The 19,988-nt window shown below is 37.5% G+C and overlaps 1 long non-coding RNA gene across 2 annotated transcripts; it reads left to right on the top strand.

Annotated features, from left to right (window-relative positions):
* Positions 1 to 3,257: 3,257 nt before the first annotated feature.
* LOC114163460 lies at positions 3,258 to 5,215 on the top strand. Of its 2 annotated transcripts, none has more exons than XR_003599417.1 (4): positions 3,258 to 3,699; positions 4,014 to 4,242; positions 4,334 to 4,439; positions 4,519 to 5,215. It is a non-coding gene; the product is annotated as an uncharacterized LOC114163460 (long non-coding RNA). The 2 variants fall into 2 exon arrangements; XR_003599418.1 differs by having other exon boundaries at positions 3,258 to 3,715.
* Positions 5,216 to 19,988: the final 14,773 nt, after the last annotated feature.

Below are 19,988 nucleotides of genomic sequence, written 5' to 3'. Positions count from 1 at the left end.
AAATGATATTATCAATCTAATATGTTTGATTTATATACTATTATTTAATATAAAATTATATATTATAATCTTAGATTATTTTTGTGTCTCCAAATATTTTGTATGCATAGTAAATTATGTTGATTTATTTGTTTATCTTATGGTTTTTTTATTTTTAAGGTTGAGTGTAAAACTTAAAAAAAAAGAAAATGGCATCATAAAATAAAGATAAAATGGCCACGTTGAACTCATTTATTATTAGTTATGGAAAGTGTAATTTTTGTACACTATAAATTTTATTGAGTTTGTCATGGTACAGTGTAGGATGACAGTGTAATTAGATTATATTTTGACTGGTTTTCTAAAATTATCACCACTTATACAATTGTTTTTAATTTTTACAAGCTGCATCTACTGCTTATATAATTTTTAAGGTTATTTATATATACAACTAGGATTATATGTTTATGAATATTTCATATTTTTTAATTTTTCATGGTATTATTATAGTAGGGTGGTTACATATTATATATTAAAATTAAGATGTTATTATAGTTTAAGTAAAATTTTCTTCAATTATGTTTTATTTTTAAAAATTGTTTAAAGAATAAATATATATACACATATACACACAAATATATATATATATATATATATATTAATAAATTATTAAACATCATAATTTTTTTTAATTTTTATATTTATTATTATAAAGGTATAATTACTCGTATAGTATCCAGTTTGGGACTAATGTGTCAAATAGGTACCCGGTTTAAAAAAATTGTCGATTGCATCCCAACTTTTGAAAAAGTGCTTCAATTAGGTCTCTTTCAGACAGAGTTGACTAATGCCATTAGTCAACATGTCACGTGTCAGTATGTGGTTTTTTTGATTTTTTTTAAATTTTTTTAAAATTTTTAAATTTTTCTTTTAATTTTTTTGAAAATAAAAATAAAAATGCCACGTGTCAAGTCCCTGTGTGTGACACGTGGCATTGCAATGTCACGTGTCAGTATCAATGTCAGATGTCATTGTGTTGATTTCGATTTAGTCCCCATATATGTTTTTTTGTTTCAATTTAATACCTACTTATGTGTATCTGATTCAATTTTGACATAATATTTTTTAATAATTAAAATCCATTTTTTTATAAAATTAAAAGTAATTAAGTATAAAAGTTTTACAAAAATTAAGTATTTGATATTTATATTAAAATTTAGTGGTAAAAGTCATTTTATTAAGTCATTTTTAATAAAAAAACTAGTATAACATTCATACTAATAGAAATTTTGGTTTAAAATTAGTAAAAGACAATATTGTTCTATTTTGAAAAATAAAATAAAAATTAACAAAACATGAGTACTTATTAAAAAAGTAATTAATGAAGTAATATTTTAAAAAGTCGTTTTTAATAAAAAAATATTAGTATAACATTTATACAAATGATAAATTTGGTTTAAAATTGAGAGGAATAATATAAATATTAGTACTTAATTTTGTAAAAATATTTATACTTAATTATTTTTAATCTTATAAAAAATGGATTACAAAAATATTTTAATTATTAAAAAAAGTTGGGATAAAATTGAATCATATACACATACTTAGGTACTAAATTGAAACAAAAAGACACATATGGGGACTAAATCGAAATCAACACAATAACATTTGATAGTGACATGGACGTGTGACACTACAATGCCACGTGACACTGATAATGTCACATGGCATTGACAATGCCACGTGTCACACACAAGGACCTGACATGTGGCATTTTTTTAAATATTTTTTTTTTCAACAAATTTAAGAAAAAAGTTTTAAAAATTTAAAGAATAAAAAAAATCACAAACTGACACGTGGCACGTTGACTAACGGTATTAGTCAACTCTGTTTGAAAATGACCTAATTGAAGCACTTTTTCAAAAGTTGGAATGCAATTAACACTTTTTTTAAACCGAATACCTATTTGACACACTAACCCCAAACTGGGTACTATACGAGTAATTATACCTATTATAAATTAAAGTTTGACATAATAATTATATTTTATTTATTTCGTTAATAAAGTTTGCAGTAAATGGGAATTTATATTTTTTATTGAATTTTTTTTATTCTTTCTTTATCAAGTCTTTAAAATTCACAGATATTATTTCTGTTTTATTCTTTAAAATATACACATATGTAAACTAATGAAAGATAAAGTGAGAAATAATGATATAAATGAAAAAAAAAATGTTATCTTGAATTTTGAAAAGGAGAAAAATAAAATAATGCGTTTTAATGATTATGTGAAGAATAGAGTTGCATTATATAATGACCAAGATTTACATAAATTTGATTTAGTAAAATACTATTAGAAATTGAGAGTGTGGTGTTGAATTAAAAACTGTATAAATGTTGTGATTTTAAATTAAAGGTAGCATTGAATAGTTGTTCAGTTTCTTTAATTAGTAATGTTTTTATTTCTATTTTATTCCTTAAATTGTCTTGAAGTAGGATGGAGCAGATAAATCCATCATAGAAAAAGAAGAGAAACTAATATATTTGCATAATGAGTTTGAAAATGATGAATGTTTTATGCACGCATTATTTTTGTTTTGAGTTCAAGAAGTGAAATTGGTAACTTAAATTTCTCATAACTATTCATGAAAGTTTTGATTTTATAACATGTCTAAAGTTTAATTGTATATTATATCTTATATACATTTTTCTTTTTTAATTTATTAAGATGCTATTTTAAGAAACAAAATAGTAATAATGTTAGTAAATGCGAAAGTTAAAAATATATCAAAAGTTAAGAAATAAACTCCTACACAGAGGCCAGTATAAAACGTTCAATTAAAAATAAACTTTAATCGTAACCTAATATATTTATATACATGTTGATTAAAAGATAACATAAATTAGTCTTTTTAGTCTCTTCCATATGATTCAAGAACTTGCATCTCTACATCTACTCATGTATATATTATATTCATAAAATAGGTTATACACAAGCAAGAAGTACAATAATAAATTATCTAAAACAAAATTTCATAATATCACAACTTTATTTCAATTCATAATAACACATCAAACATATATGTATACAAATACCACACAAAGATCCATATATCCACTTAGAAATATCTAGTAATATTTTTTGAAAGGCACTCGTTAAATAACTCTTATTAAAGTCTCTTTACAATTTTTTTCATAGAAGCATTATACATACTTTAACTATATACAGTGAGTATAAGGCATTCAAAACTCATGGAATGCCAAATATATAATAAACTTCCATTCAAATTCTCTTCATATGTCTTGGTGTATATGACAAACCATTAGTAGAGTCAGGGACATTCATCACAGCATTTTTCTCGTAATTGAGCTGATCGACAAAAAATTTGCACTTCACTCTTTCTCTTTTAGCATTTTTCTTTCGCTCTAATTATTTTCCTCTTGCATCACACCCTCCATGACCTTTTCCAGCAAGGTACCAAACACACCCAAGATTTTCTCTCTAGAACTCAGGACTCAAACATTCGCCACACTCCTCCTCCCCCACGTTGTTCTCCACGACTGGGAGCTAAATCTTGTCGTCATCCTGGTGGCACGCGAGTACTTCAAGCTCGGGAAGCTTGAAGGGGAGAGCCAGCAACTCCCTTTACCGGGGACTTGCCTCTACCCGAGTAGTGGAATAAAAGGCTTAGCGGCCCCTTTAAATGTTACTCTCAAAATGTAGATCCCCTACTCTGTTAGTACAACTTTGCTCACCATCTATTTGTATTTATTCCTCTGTTAAATCTTCACTATTGATCCCCTTTGGAAGTAAGGAAATCCATTTTTCGGTACAATGTGATGATTCTTGGAATAAATAGAATTATTTCCTATCTGTGTTTTTGTTGAATGTAAACATGTTCAATTTTCGATGCAAATTCTTATAGGAGAAATAGAAAGAGTCAATAATACGTTAAACCTCACTATACGGAAACACATACATCTTCTCCTGAATGTTATACATTGTCCTCACCAACCCCTTTTTGTATCTGCAGAGCACAAGTACGAAATTGTCAAGAAGTTGCAAGACAGGAAGCACATCTGTGGAATGACTGGAGATGGTGTCAACGATGCTCCTGCTTTGAAGAAGGCCGATATCGGAATCGCTATTTCTGATGCAACTGATGCTGCAAGAAGTGCTTCTGATATTGTATTGATAGAACCTGGATTGAGTGTTATTATTAGTGACATCTTAACCAGCAGGGCTATTTTCTAGAGAATATGGTTGGTTGCTATCTATTTTCTTCATAAACATTTTCTTTTGTGCTTGTTGTTTCTAAATTAACATTGTTTGCTATATTTCCTTGCTTGATAGCTGGAAACTGCAAGAAATATTTGCTACTGGAGTTGTGCTTGGGAGTTACTAGGCACTGATGACTATCATATTCTTCTAGGCAATGAGAGAAACTGATTTCTTCCCTGTAAGAATTATTCAACTGAAACAGGTTCAAGTCTTTTTCTTGGATCAAACAAATAACACCCCCTTGACTGTTCTTGCAGGAAAAATTCGGAGTTAGACACCTGACTCATGATGAAATGATGTTTGCTTTGTATTTGCAAGTCAGGAGGAGAGGGAAGCTCAGTGGGCTCATGCTCAGAGGACCCTGCATGGACTTCAACCACCAGAAACTTCTAGCATTTTCATTGAGAAAAACAGTTACAGAGAACTCTCAGAGATTGTTGAGCAGGCCCGGAAAAGAGCTGAAGTTGCAAGTTTCAAGATGTCCAATTTTATGACCAACAGCGTTTCAAACAATTTGTTTTCTAGAGTAAAATAAGAATGGAGGTAATTTGTGAAATGTTTCATGTAAAGGGAGAACAAAATGATAAAAGGTGACAAGCTTCTATACAGATTATATCTATATTTTGCTTTTGTCTATTGTTAGAATTGGTTAAGAGGAAGTGGTCACAGAATTGCAACTCCAAAGGATGGATGCAAAACTAAATGCAGCAGGTTGGATGTCAGAAAAGATGGGAGGTCTAAGGTTGGCGAATCTATATACTCTTGTGACCTACTGCAAGGGTGCATTTGTAAATAATTCTTTGTTATTATATCCATCATTGTCATATTAAATGCTACTAGTAACATTCATTTTATTTATTGGATTTAAATACTAATTGAAGTTTAGGAGAATACAACAGAATTATTATCTCATTGATTAATTGAAGTAATGAAGGATGATAGAATATGAAGAGTTGGTAGGAAACTGTCTTGCCAATTTGATTACAGATCAAACTTGTGGATGAGGGAAAAATAAAACAAAAGATAAGGTTGAGATATGGTTTCATTCTATCCTGCGATTCTAGATATTGTTTTAATTTTGAAAAATAAAAATTCTCATAGCTAGTATTTAACTTTATGACTGTTCAAATTTCACATGATTCTCAATTCCATTGGTTGGAGTAAAATCTTGACAACTAACCAAGCTTTATGTATCCTTGAATGGATCCATGTATCATTTTCTCTTAAGAACTATTCTTATTTCTAGATAGATAAATTAGTAACAATTTTAAAAAGTTATAAAAAAGACAATTTGTAACATTTGTTAATTGTTACAAAACAATACAATTGGTAACATTTATTTAAATGTTAGGAAATATATAGGTAACATTTTTTAAATGTTAGAAGACGTATATGTAACATTTTTTAAGTGTTACAAACAATTTAAATTTGCAACATTTTTCTAGTGTTAGTAAAAATGCTAATTAGTAACATTTTTAAAAATGATACTAATAATATATAAAAATGTTACTAAAATCTTTTAGCAACATGTACTATACATAACATGTGTATAAATATCACCTTTGCAAATAGCAACATTTTTGTAGGCTTTAATAACATTTTTTAAATGTTATTAAAACTAAAATATGTAGTAGTGGCTGACACGTGGCAAAACCCCTAATTTGACACGTGTCAGCTGTTTTTTTAAGAAAAAAAAGTAAAAATAAAAAGTAAAAATAAAAAAAATGAAAAAAACTAAAAAAAATCGAAAAAATCACGAGCTGACATGTGCCACACACTTAATGTCGTCAATGATGTCCTAACGAAAATGACTAAATTGGAACGAATTTTCAAAAAATAGGATCAAATTGAGATAACTTTGAAGTTGAAGACCCAATTGAGATTTTGTAACAAAAACGAGGACCTTTCGTGTGATTAAACATTTTTTATTTTTTGATTTTATTTATTTATTTTTAATTTGTTTTAATTTTTTTTAAATGTCCACATGTCAATCCAGCAACGTGTCACATGTCAGAATCAATGTTTTATATTCAATTTGTTTTCTATATTTATTTTTGGTCAATTTAGTCCCAATTTTTTTAACATGAACCAATTTTGTCTTTCTCCATATTGAGACCAAATTTAATATTTATATTAAAATTTACATTTTTTATTAAATATATTAAAATTCACATTATTATAACTTTTATATAAAAATTAAATTTGGTCCCAATTTTGAGAGGGACAAAATTGACATGCTGTTGGATTTACATGTGGACATTAAAAAAATAATAAAAATTTAAAAATTTAAAAAAACATTAGAAAAAAAAAATCGTGAAGTGACACATAACAGTTAGTGTTCATTATTCTCTTTTTTTCTATTTATCAACGATTATTCTCTCATCTTTTTTTGATATATTTCACTTTATTTTTAATAAATATATATAATTTTCTTTTATATATTAACTTAATAACATTACATTATCATCACCTATTAGTATAATATCATGTATATTTAAAAAACGCATACACACAGGCGCGAGGGATTCCCTCTTTTGTGTCCACATTTCAAAATACCAATTTCACCCTTTAAAATATACTTATTTATTAAATTTTTGAAAATTGACCGTTACATTTACAATTTTTTATATAAAATCGTCTATCTGTGCTATTCTCTTTTTCTCTATTTATCAACAATTATTCTCTCATCTTTTCTGATATATTTTACTTTATTTTTAGGCTTAATTACTCGAATCATACCCATCTTGGTTCGAAAATTTCAAAATGGTACCCGCTTTGAACTTTGCCTCAATTTAGTATCCAATTTTGATTATTGCATCAATGTAGTACCCGCCGTTAAGTCTTCACAAACGACGTTAACTACCTTGCCACGTGTCAGCCTCTGGATTTTTTAATTTTTCTAATTTTTTTTTTAATTTTTTTTTAATTTTTTTTAATTTTTAATTTTTTTTTTTGAATTTTTTTTGAAATTTTTTTTTGCCACGTGTCAAATCCTTGATGTGACACGTGGCAAGGTACCTTGCAAGTGTAATTGTCTTCATTTCAACTTAGTCACCACATGTGTCTATTTGTTTCAATTTAGTACCCATATATGTTTATTTGTTTCAATTTAGTACCCAATTTATTTGTTTCAATTTTGTCTGAATCTCTATTTTACAAAATAGAGAAATATTGTGTCTCCCTTAAGTCTAAATTTATAATTTATATAAATGTTATATTTATATTTGTTACTAAAAATGACTTACAAATATGTTATTCATGACTTTTACCATTAACTTTAAAATAAATTTCAATGCTTAATTTTATAACTCATTTTTAGTAACAAGTACCAATATAACATTTATATAAATAATAAATTTTGTCTTAAAAGAGATACAATATTTCTCCATATAAAAATAAAATATTTGAATAAAATTGAAACAAATAAATTGGGTACTAAATTAAAACAAATAAACATATATGGGTACTAAATTGAAACAAATAGACATATATGGGGACTAAGTTGAAAGGAAGACAATGACACTTGCAAGGTACCTTGCCACGTGTCACATCAAGGATTTGACACGTGGCAAAAAAAATTTTTTCAAAAAAAATTCAAAAAAAAAATAAAAATTAAAAAAAATTTTAAAAAAATTTAAAAAAAAATTAAAAAAATTAAAAAATCCAGAGGCTGACACGTGGCAAGGTAGTTAACGTCGTTTGTGAAGACTTAACGGCGGGTACTACATTGATGCAATAATCAAAATTGGGTACTAAATTGAGGCAAAGTTCAAAGCGGGTACCATTTTGAAATTTTCGAACCAAAATAGGTATGATTCGAGTAATTAAACCTTATTTTTAATAATATTACATTTTTATATATTAACTTAAATATTATATTATCATCACCTACTAATATAATATCACGTATATTTAAAAAATGCGTACACACAGGCGTTGTGTCGCTCCTATGTGTACACTAGTTATTAAAGAAAGAAAATTTGGAACAAATATTATTATATAATTAAAATATTTTTATTAATAGAATTTAAATGAATGAATAAACTAATTATCACCAAATTTAGAAGAATAATAAAATATTAATAATTAATAGTAATAAAAAATTTATATTATAAAAGAAAGAAAATTTGAAATAAATGATTTTCTATAATTAAAATTATTTTTATAAATGACAGATTTGAATGAATTAATCAACAAAAAATTAAATATCAATAATTAATAGTGATAAAAATCTTGTATTATGATAATAAGATATCAATAATTAATAATGATAAATAACTTATATTATAAAGGAAAGAGAATTTGAAATAAATGTTTTTTTATAATTAAAATTAATTTTATAGATAATGTATTTGAAAGAATTAATTAATTAATTAATTAACACAAAAATTAAAATAAAATTAAATATTAATAATTAATAGTGATGAAAATCTTATATTATAATAATAAGATATCAATAATTAATAATGATAAAAATCTTATATTATAAAGGAAAGAGAATTTGAAACATTTTTGTTTCTATATTTTAGGTGAATATATATGTACGTGAAATATTATAAAATCACATTTATTATAAATCACATTTCATAAAAATTTCAAAGAATTTATTTCATAATAAATATAACTCTAAGTTCAAATCTTCTCAAAATTCAATAAAATACAAAAACAGTCTCATAATAGATTATATCTTTATTTCAAAATCATAAATGATAAAACTCTATAAAACTGTTACCATGAGTTTTCCCCGCTCCGCTGCTAAGCCTCACTTCGCACATATTGCTCTCATTTGCTCTCATTCTAGAGTACCTCTAATGAAAAACATTGTCATCTATAATGTTACAGGCCTTATAGCATCTCACATGTGCATTCATCCCCTAGTCATATAGACCATCTCAAGCATGCTTAAACAAAATATAAGCAGCAACACTCTAACAATTTTAAGCACATGATCTTATGCACCAATGCAAGTTAATATTGACACCTATGCCTTCACCAAACCAATTCTCCACATGTGACTAATCCAAAGGAACATTCAAATTGATAGAGACTTACCACATAACCCAATCATGCTTCATTAGAAGTTACTAGTAATTATCAAGAGGTTATTCATGCATTTTAAAGACTCCAAATCAACAATATTGCGTAACGTATATCTCCAGCTACTGACCTCCAAATCAAATCTCCACCGTTTAAAGTGAAGAACCACATGTTATGGACCACCTGTCAAAATTTCACTTAAATCAGACGGTTAACGAACCGGGAAATACAGTTTTAAGAAAATTGCACAAACCAGAAAAAATGGTGGCGCCTAGCGCCCAGAAGTGGAAGGTGGCACCTGGCGGGACTGTACTACCGTCGGGCGGTCCCTATTGCACGAAAAGTACAAAAAACAGCGTTTTTCGTGAACCAGAGCACCCCTCACATATCTGATATGGCGTTTGGCATCCAATTGGCCGCTAGGCGGTTCTTGCAGTTCCAGGAACCCAGACATCCCACTCGCACCTATGAATCTCAACCACTCTTACTGTCATGTCGCCTGGCGGTACACAGCTCACCGCCAGGCGGATCATAGCTTTCTGGAATTTCCAGAACTCCTTCTTGCACTGCGCGAACTAAATTCCCAAATTCCCAAGTTGTCCAGAAACGCGTTCCTTCATCAACTACCCTATTTCAATTGACTAGCCTTCATTTTATGCCATTGATAATCAAGTTAAATCTTAAATCCAGATTGAATCATTGCAATTCGCGCATTATTTACCATTGTCACGAAATTCCCAATTTCCCAATCCCTAACCATGTTAATGTGATTTCTTCCCAATTTAATTTTCTCAATACATGTGATCTCGTCAACATATGACATTAAATCATTAACAAATAGTTAGGACTAGATTTCCCTCTAATCATAATCCGTCCAGAACAAGAAAAACATAAAAATCAAGGTAAATCCACTTGCGTCGCCTGGCGGCCGGGGGTGTGCCGCCAGGCGGTCCCTCTGTAGGAACCCCAAAACCCGAACAAAATGAAGTGTCGCCTGGTGGTGATTCATCACCCGCTAGGTGGTTTCTGGAAAAATTCCAGAAACGCAAAATCACACAAAATAACTAGATTAAGGACATCCAATTCATCATATATTGCATATCATTAACAAAACGAATACAAAAAATAGCGGAGTACAGCTCCCCTAACCTGGTTTCCGTAGCTTATTTTGGAATTGTTGTGAGTTCCCCCTTGATCACCAATAATCCTCCTTTGATTCTATCTCTATGTAGCTCCTTTCCTCACTCAATCCTCAACAAACTCTCAACTTTCGTTCTCCTCTCCCTATACAACAATAACAAATGCAAAAACCTCTTCTCTCACCTAAAATTTTACTTATAATAGTGCCTTAAAGATGGATTAATGTGCTAAAACGAAAATGGCATTTAAAAGTGGTATAAGTGTTATTCAATGGTTCATAACACATCTATTTTTCAGCCATCCTTGGCCAGTTAGGGTATCCATGCCCTTTCACCTTCATGCCAAAGTAAATTTTGACAAAAAGAGAGTTTAGTTTGGGGTTCACTAAGGTTCAAACCCACATCAAACCAATTATCAAATCAAAGCACAACCATTTAACCAATTCATGTTTCATGATGATTAATATAATTCTATGATTATATTATCCCTCAACATGTTCTAGCATATTATTATTAAAAACAATAATAATTAAATAACACACAAACGACATACATAGGACTTGAACCTAAGTCCTCTCACACAATAAAGTACTCTCAACCACTTGAGCTAGCACTTTTCCACGCCATAGCAATCCGCATTAAATGCCTTAAAGGCTCCTACTACCCGCATTTATTAAATAATTATTTAATTAATTATTTAAATTTCTCGGGTCTTACAAGTCCCCCAACCTTGACCGACATAGGTGTCGGTCAAGGGTGATATGTGTTGATATGCTAGCGGAACAGGCTAGGTGTGATATACCAGTCCCCCAGCCTTTAAGTGTGATGAACAGTGTTAAGGCTAAAAAGTGGTAACCGTTTGAAGGTAGGTGAAGGGGTGTCAGGGGTCAAATCAGGAAGCTTTGGCATCGTCATTTTTAATAGTCACGTCTCTAGTAATGATGGTGTCGATTGGTATGAGTTGTTGTTTTGGCGGGAAGGGGTTTTCGCCGTTTGGGATTCTGGGCTATAAATATTGATTTCAAAACGAGTGAGGGGTTACTTGGTTCATTTGCGAGAGTTTTGTATTCAGAGGTCTTGTGTGCATTTTACTGTCTGACTAGTTCCCAATTTCAGCCGACATCTTTCTGTAAACACGAAAAAAGGTATGTCTAGTAGCGATAGTATATCATTGTCCACATCTAGTAGTGAGAGTATGGGGTCGGAGAGTAGTAGAGGTAGGCAAGTTGATGAAGAGGGTACTAGTTCTGGAGGTATGGTAAGTGGGATCCCCATGGAAACGGTGAGGGAGGTCCGAGAAGATCCCCCTGAGGAGTTGGCCGAGAGTGATTGGTCGGCCAATGGCGGTTATGGGTGGCCGGCTGCCGATGTCCGCAATCAATCATCTTTGTTCCGGTGGTCTCGCTTATTGAACTCCTGGCTGAACTGTACGTCGTTCATCTCAAAGGTTGTAAGCAGGGATATCGTTTCCCTGGAGAGGGTTAGCGCTATTGACCGTGTGTGTCACGGGCAGGAGGGGGCTACGGAGAAGTTCTTCTACATGTACATGTGTCATTTTTCTCAGCTACATGTGCGGTTACCGTTAGATGATTTCGCTATGGGTGTGTTGTGCGCGCTGAACGTGGCACCTACACAATTGCACCCGAATAGTTGGACTTACTTGCAAGCCTTCCGCATCTTGTGCCAATCTCTATACCTGGAGCCTTCTCCTTACGCTTTCCTGTACTTCTATGACACCAGACCCCGTCGACCGACTACTTGGTTGTCTTTGATAAGTCGTCCTAGTATCAGCAGACTGGACGCATTTTCCCAGTCTTTTAAGCACTTTAAGGACAAGTACTTCAAAGTTGTGGTGAAGGAAGAGGGCAAGCCTTATTTCTTGAATGCTGATGGGAGTACAAAGTTCCTATTTAGCTGGACGGGTACCCCTTCTCGGTACAAGGATATGGGGACGGATGAGTTGTCGGCGGGGGATAAGGAGGTGGTGAAAATCTTAATGAAGTTTGTTGATAAGTTGCCCATTAAGGGCTTAGTTAGAGTTTATAATTCGGTGCATCCGATTATAGATATTGAAGGTATTTGTTTGTTACTTAAACTGCGTTAATGATTCTAAGTTGTTTTAATCCGGGGGTTACTGTGTTATTGTAGGGCACATGGCGCAATCAGGGAAAAAGAATTTGGCGCTCTTCCAGTCGCTGAGGAAGGAGATGGCCGCTAAGGCTAAGGTAGCTGGGAAAGTTGACGTTCCCAATTTGCAAGAGTCCGTGGTGGAAGTTCACGTACATGGTGGAATGAATAGGAAAGCCGAGTTGCCGCCTCGCGCTGGCAAGGGGAAGGATGTGAAGAAAGTGAGGGCGGTCTTGCTTGGGGCGGGGTCGGCCAGTGGGGCGGGGTCGGCTGGTGGAGAGAAAGGACCAGAATCTGGCTTAATTGAGTTGCCAGAAATATCTGTGAGAAAGGATATCGCGATCAACCTCTCAGATACCATTATAAACTCAATCGACGGTATGGAGGCGGATCATATCGTAAGGACAATGGTGGAATTTGGGAGCAAGGCCCTGATATTGAGTCGTCGTGTAGGGTCTTTATATCGGCGGGAGGTGAAGGAGGAAGGTCAGCAGAAGGTGGAAGAGCTGCAGGGGAAAGTTGACAAGTTTGAGGAGGAAAGGGCTGTGTGGAAGAAGGAGAAGGAGGGTTGGGAGCCAGAGAGAACGAGGTTGGCAACGTGGAGGGTTCGGTGTTTGGATTCTGAGGAGAAATTGAACAAGAGAATAGGGGAGTTGGAGAAGGACTATGACGAACTGAAGGAAAAATATGACGGTGCTATCGGTGAGCCTGACGACCTGAAGAATTGTATCATACAAAAAAACATCAACGGTTTTAAGAAAGGACTACGTCAAACAGCCTTTTTCCATGAGGAGGTTGATATTACGAACGCAAAGTTTGATGTTAACAAGGATGTTGTTGATGAGAGGCTTGTGAAGGAGGATGAAAGCAGTAATGGTGAGGAGGCGGAGCAGAAGGCGGAGGAGAAGGCGGCTGAAGAGGTGAAGGAAGCGGGTGATGCCGAGGAGGTGGCCCCTGACGCAGTAGAATAGGACCTCGACTTTTATTGATTTGAAAATATTATTTGAACCTATGTCTGTAATAGTTGGTTCATTGCGTTACATTGATACACTCTTGCACTTTTGTTTAATGCGATTATGGTTATGTATGTTATTGTGTATGATGGGTTTTGATGATTTGTGGTGTATGTATGGCGTGTTCGATTGTATGTTAAGGGTGTTCGACCCAGGCCGCTTACTTGTGGTAAGGGTGGGGAACTAAGACGAATTAAACATAAGTTAAGGGTGTTCGACCCAGGCCGTCTACTTGTGGTAAGGGTGGGGAACTTAAACGAATTAAACACAAATTAAGGGTGTTCGACCCAGGCCGCTTACTTGTGGTAAGGGTGGGGAACTTAAACAAATTAAACGCAAGTTAAGGGTGTTCGACCCAGGCCGCTTACTTGTGGAAAGGGTGGGGAACTAAAACAGATTAAACACAAGTTAAGGGTGTTCGACCCAGGCCGCTTACTTGTGGTAAGGGTGGGGAACTAAGACGAATTAAACACAAGTTAAGGGTGTTCGACCCAGGCCGCTTACTTGTGGTAAGGGTGGGTAACTAAGACGGATTAAACACAAGTTAAGGATGTTCGACCCATGCCGCTTACTTGTGGTAAGGGTGGGGAACTAAGACGATTTAAGCACAAATTAAGGGTGTCCGACCCAAGCCGCTTACTTGTAGTAAGGGTGGGGAACTTAAACGAATTAAACACAAGTTAAGGGTGTTCGACCCAGGCCGCTTACTTGTGGTAAGAGTGGGGAACTTAAACGAATTAAACACAAGTTAAGGGTGTTCGACCCAGGCCGCTTACTTGTGGTAAGGGTGGGGAACTAAGACGATTTAAGCACAAATTAAGGGTGTTCGACCCAGGCCGCTTACTTGTGGTAAGGGTGGGGAACTTAAACGAATATGAGAGTAAAAACGTAGGAAAGTTGTATAGTTGAGAACCCTTTGTTTTATTTATTGAATATGGGGTGCCTCGTAAAAACCTCTCTTGCCAAAACCCTCCTTAGGGAAAAAAGACCAGGTGAGGAAAAAGAGTACACCCAGGGTTACAAGTGTTCGGCTTATTGCAGCATACATTTAACTGAAATAAAGTTTGAGGTGGGATACATTCCAAGTGTTAGGTATTTCTTCCCCGGATAAATGTTCAAGGCGATAAGCTCCTCCTCCTACGTCTTCACGTATGCGGTATGGGCCGTCCCAGTTGGCGGAGAATTTGCCATCCTTCTTTCTTGCATTGCTGGCCATTCTCCATACTAAGTCCCCGATTGCGAACGATCATGGACATAAGTTTGTGTTATACTTTCTAGCAGCTCTTTGTTTGGCAGCTAAATTGCGTATCTGGGCTTTTTCTCTGAGTTCGGGTAGGAGGTCGAGATGTATAGCCATGTTTTGGTGGTTGTGGGTTGGGCCGTATAGTTCTCGACCCATGGATGGTTCGCCAATCTCAACCGGTATCATGGCGTCTACACCGTAAACTAGGTTGAATGGGGATTCGTTTGTTGATGATTGAGGGGTGCACCTGTAAGTCCATAGCACTTCTACTAACTCTTCGGGCCATCGGTCTTTGGCGGTATCTAATCTCTTGCGTAGCTCCACTAGGATAACTTTATTTGCCGCCTCTGCTTGTCCATTGGTTTGTGGATGTTCTACAGAACTTGTGATGTGTTTGATGCCCAGGCCAGTGTAGAACTTGGCTAGCTCCTTATCTACAAATTATCGGCCATTATCTATGATGATGGTATGTGGGACGCCATATCTGCATATAATATCTTTCCAAACAAATTGCTGAACTTGCTGGGCCGTGATGGTGGTTAGCGGCTTGGCTTCTATCCATTTGGTGAAGTAGTCGACGACTACAATTAGGAATTTCACCTACCCTTTGCCGGGTGAGAAAGGGCCGAGGATATTCATTCCCCACTTAGCGAATGGCCATGGGGATAGTATGTGGTGTAGTTGTTCTTGTTTTTGGTGGATAAGGTTGCCATGTTTCTGGCATGGTTTGCACTTTCGGACAGAATCCTGGCAATCTGCTTCTATAGTCGGCCAGAAGTACCTGGCTCTAAGAATTCTGGTAGCCATGGTACGCGTGCCGAAATGGTAGCCACAAATGCCTTCGTGTAGTTCTTTAATAATATAATGTGCTTGCTTTGCCGTGACGCATTTAAGGAGGGGTTGATCGTACTTGCGTTTGTAAAGATCATCGCCTATTATGGTGTACCTGGCGGCCTTGGCCAGCAAAGTTTTATTCGCATCTTGAGGGGGGTTGTCAGTTTTTAGGTATTGGATATAGGGTGTGGTCCAGTTATGGCTTTGGGAGGGGGTGATGATGTCAGCTGGGGCGTGGGTTAGGTTTTGATAGGTATGTGTGATGGAGGGCGTAGATAATGTTTGTTGTAACAGGGATCGATGGCAACTTTTTAACTTGGTGCTGACCAATTTGGAGAGGATGTCAACTCTGATGTTGTCAGTCCTTGGAAAGTGTTCGATGCAGACTCGTTCAAAGGCGGATGGAATGACTACACGGACCAGATGGTAATATTGTAGAAGGATAGGGTCTTTGATCTGGAACTCGTCATTTAGGTGCCCTATAGTAAGCTTGGAGTCAGTTTTACACGTTAGCGTCTTGACACCTACTTCACGGGCAAGGAAAAGGCCGGCGAGGATAGCCTCGTATTCGGCTTGGTTGTTTGATGTCTTGAAGGCAAAGTGAAGGGATCTTTCGATAAGGATGTCATTAGGGCCTTCTAACACGATGCCAGCGCCGACACCTTTTGGATTTGAGGAACCATCCACATGGAGCGTCCACTAGTCCTCTGTGGGTGTGTACTGAAGGTCGTTGACGAAGTCTAAGAGACATTGGGCTTTAATGGGGCCATGAGGTTCGTAGCGAATGTTGAATTCCGACAGCTCGACGGCCCAGGATGACATCCGTCCGGTTAGATCTGGTTTTTGCAGTATTTTTTGGATTGGGTAGTCGGTTTTGACGATGATGCTGTGGTTTTGGATGTATGGGCGTAGACGGCGGGCTGTGTGGACCAGGGATAGGGCTAGTTTCTCCACCATTTGGTATCTGGTTTCAGGGTCTTGCAGTGTTCTGCTAACGAAGTACACAGGATGTTGCGTACCTTCTATTTATTGTACGAGCGCAGCGCTGACGGTGTGGTCAGTGGCCGTGATGTATACAAGGAGGGGTTGGCAAGTGTCCGGCTTGTGGAGGATAGGTGGCGAAGTAAGGGTTGTTTTCAGTTTCTGGAAGATTTGTTCATAATCACCAGTCCACATGAACAAGGTGGATTTCTTTAGGAGTTGAACGATGAGTTGGGTTTGTTCGGCTAATTTGGGTAGGAAACGGGAAATGGCTGTGAGGCGGCCTATAAGGTGTTGGACCTCTTTGATGGTAGTGGGGTTGCGCATCTCAATAATGGCCTTGTATTTTTCGGGATTGGCTTCTATGCCGCGTTGGGTCAACATGAACCCAAGAAATTTACCACGGTCGACGCCGAATACACATTTGTCAAGGTTGAGGCGGAGGTTGTATTGGCGTAGTGCGGAGAAGATGGTCGAGAGGTCCTCGACATGTTGATGGTGGCTTGGAGACTTGACAACCATGTCGTCAACATATACTTCGACACATTGTCCCATGAGATGACTGAAGACCTTGTCCATTAGCCGTTGGTAGGTTGCTCCAGCGTTTTTAAGACCAAAAGGCATAACTTTATAGAAGTAGTTGGCTTCGTCCGTGATGAAGGCGGTTTTGTGCATGTCAGATATGGCCATGAAGATTTGGTTGTATGCGGAATATGCATCCAAGAAGCTTAGCACCTTATTCCCTGCTGCACCATCAACAAGTTGGTCGATATTGGGCAAGGGGTAGGCATTGTAACATCTACTGGCTCACCTACCCGTGACCAGAGCATGTCAGGTTACTACAACCCGATGCACCCCAACCCCTCACCCTTCTCCGTCCATTCATACTGGGTGGGTTGTTGCCAGTGGGAATCGAACCCCCAACCTGACCTTTAACACCTCTGGCACACCAGCAATGCTACCAGTTACGCTGCAGCACAACTGGTAGCATTGCTGGTGTGCCAGAGGTGTTAAAGGTCAGGTTGGGGGTTCGATTCCCACTGGCAACAACCCACCCAGTATGAATGGACGGAGAAGGGTGAGGGGTTGGGGTGCATCGGGCTGTAGTAACCTGACATGCTCTGGTCACGGGTAGGTGAGCCAGTAGATGTTACAAAAAAGTGAGCGCAACTGGTAGCATCTGCTGGTGTGCCAGAGGTGTTAAAGGTCAGGTTGGGGGTTCGATTCCCACTGGCAACAACCCACCCAGTATGAATGGACGGAGAAGGGTGACGGGGTTGGGGTGCATCGGGCTGTAGTAACCTGACATGCTCTGGGCTGGTGCGCCAGGGGTGTTACAGGCATCGCGAGGGTAGGTCTTGTTTAGATCCGTGTAGTCTACATACATCCGCCATTTTCCATTGGCTTTCTTCACCAAGACTACATTAGAAAGCCAAGTGGTGTAGTGAGCCTCTTATATGAATCATACGTTCAATAACTTGTCGGCCTCAACCTTGACCGCTAATCGGCGTTCTTCGTCAAGTTTGCGTTTCTTCTGGGATACGTATCAGGCTTCTTTGTAGATAGATAGTTTGTGGGATGCCACTTGAGGGTCCACCCCAGGTAGGTCAGCGGTTGACCAAGCGAAAAGGTCTGTGTTGTTGGTGAGGATGGGTGTGATGATGGCACGCTTGTCAGAGTTCAAACCGGTGCCTAGGTTGATAGAGTGGTCGTTGGGAAGTTCAAGAAGGGAGGTCTCTTCAACTGGTTCGAGACGGACATCACGACCTACTCTGAGATCTAGATCTTTGCCTGACAGGGCAATGCTGGAGCCAGGTGGTTGCTCGATGTGGTTGGTTTGTTGAATTGGAAGCTGTGGGCGCAGGCTAGCCATGTAACATTCGCGTGCTAAGCGCTAGTCGTAGTGGATGGTGAGGATGTCACCGAATGGAGAAGGGAACTTCATGGCCAAGTGGGGGGTGGAGACGACAGCGCCAAGGGTGTTGAGGGAAGGACGACCCAGGAGGACATAGTAGGATGTTGGCGCGTCGACGATAAGGAAGCGGATTGGGATGGTTTTAGTTTGAGTTCCCTCACGAAAGATGGTGTGGAGGTCGATGTAGCCACGAGTGGATACTTATTCGCCAGAGAAGCCATAGATCGGCTCGTCATACGGGACCATGACGGTGTCTGAAAGTTGGAGTTTTTGGTAGGTGGCCCAGTAGAGGATGTCAACGGAGCTGCCTTGGTCGACAAGGACTTTCTTAACGGTGTAGTTTTCGATTTCAACAGTGATGACCATGGGGTCATCTTGTTGATGGTCGAGGCCATGAAAGTCGTCATCTGTGAAGATGATGGGAGGCATGCAACATCTGTGGTGGGAATGGGTGATGTGGTTGATGGATTGGATATGGCGGGGGTGTTTCTTTCGTGCAGAAGAGGTGGATCCTCCACTAGCAAAGCCACCAGAGATGGTGTTAATGGTGCCACGCAGGGGAGGGTCGGTGGGAGTGATGTCGGTGCGGGTCGGTTCGGGTTCCTAGTTAAAGGGTTGGGCGGGGCGTCTGTCATGACGGGAGTCGTGTGGGGGGCGTCTGTGGTCGGATCGAGGGGGGTGGCGGGATCGAGAGGGATGGTAATCTCTACGGATGAAGCGACGAAAGTGACCAGCATGGACCAGTTCTTCTATCTTATCCTGGAGTGCTTTGCAGTCTTCTGTAGTATGGCCATGGTTACGGTGGTAACGATAATATTTGGTCATATCAGCGTTATGAGGTGTGGTTGTCTTACGTGGTGGAGGGATAAGGTCAGCTTGTAGGGCCTCATCGAGGATGCGGGAGCGGGCTACGGTAAGAGGGGCATATCGGGTGACGCGAGGTTGGCGGGGCTCGCGTGGGCGGGTATCAGGGCGGGGTAAGGTTGGCGGTGGTGGCTGCATAGTCATTGCAAAATTTGGTATGGAGGGTCTGCATTTCCTCCATGCGGACATAGTCGGCTGCACGCAATTTAAGTTCGTGCATAGAGGCAGGTGGGTGGAGGTAGACATTGTTAGTGAAGGGGTCGGGTTGTAAGGTAAGTGCCATGCACTGGAGGATCATCTCCTGGTTGAGGTGTGGGGTGCGAAGAGCTGCCTTACTGAAGCGGTCTATGAACGCTCTGAGTGGTTCGCCTTGTTCTTGTCTAATGCCCAAGAGGGAGATTGTGGTAGTTTGGTGTGGACGGCTGTCGGCAAAAAGGGTGGAGAACATGTGTGAAAAGACGTCGAAGTTGTCGATGGAGTAAGGCAGAAGGGTTGTGAACCATTCTAGAGTAGGGCCCTTGAGGGTGGTGGGGAAGGCTTTGCAGAAGACTGTGTCTTGGGACGTGTACAGGGC

This window comes from Vigna unguiculata, chromosome 1 (assembly GCF_004118075.2).
Source record: "Vigna unguiculata cultivar IT97K-499-35 chromosome 1, ASM411807v1, whole genome shotgun sequence".
NCBI classification, from domain to species: domain Eukaryota; kingdom Viridiplantae; phylum Streptophyta; class Magnoliopsida; order Fabales; family Fabaceae; genus Vigna; species Vigna unguiculata.
The sequence above is the reverse complement of the archived record's forward strand: the minus strand, read 5'-3'. Positions and strand labels throughout refer to the sequence as shown.